The following is a 389-nucleotide window of genomic DNA, read 5'->3' on the forward strand; positions in this document are numbered from 1 at the left end:
AATGTTTTAAAAAATTTTAAGCAAAAATGTATATTGAAAAAATTAAAAATCCTTAATGGGTTTTAAAAATGTGGGTTTATGGATAAAAAATGTGTTAGAAAAATTTTTTAAACAGCGTATACTTACCTCTAGAAACCCCCTTCCCTTCCAAGGATTTCCCCCCCCTTTTAAAAGAATCGTCATGCTCAAGGCCCCCTGCGTTTTTAAAAGCCGGGAAATCTTTCTACTGCGAGCTTTGTGTCGACACCTCAAGGTAAGGTTTTTTCTCGCAGGCTGTTTTGATTTATTGTAAAAGTTTGTTGAATTTTGTCAGTTTCTAGCATTCTTTTAAAACATTGTTCACTGCTTTGGAGTTTGTTTCTGTTGTGTTTTTCATATGTTTAATTTTT

Source organism: Penaeus monodon, chromosome 34 (assembly GCF_015228065.2).
Source record: "Penaeus monodon isolate SGIC_2016 chromosome 34, NSTDA_Pmon_1, whole genome shotgun sequence".
NCBI lineage: Eukaryota > Metazoa > Arthropoda > Malacostraca > Decapoda > Penaeidae > Penaeus > Penaeus monodon.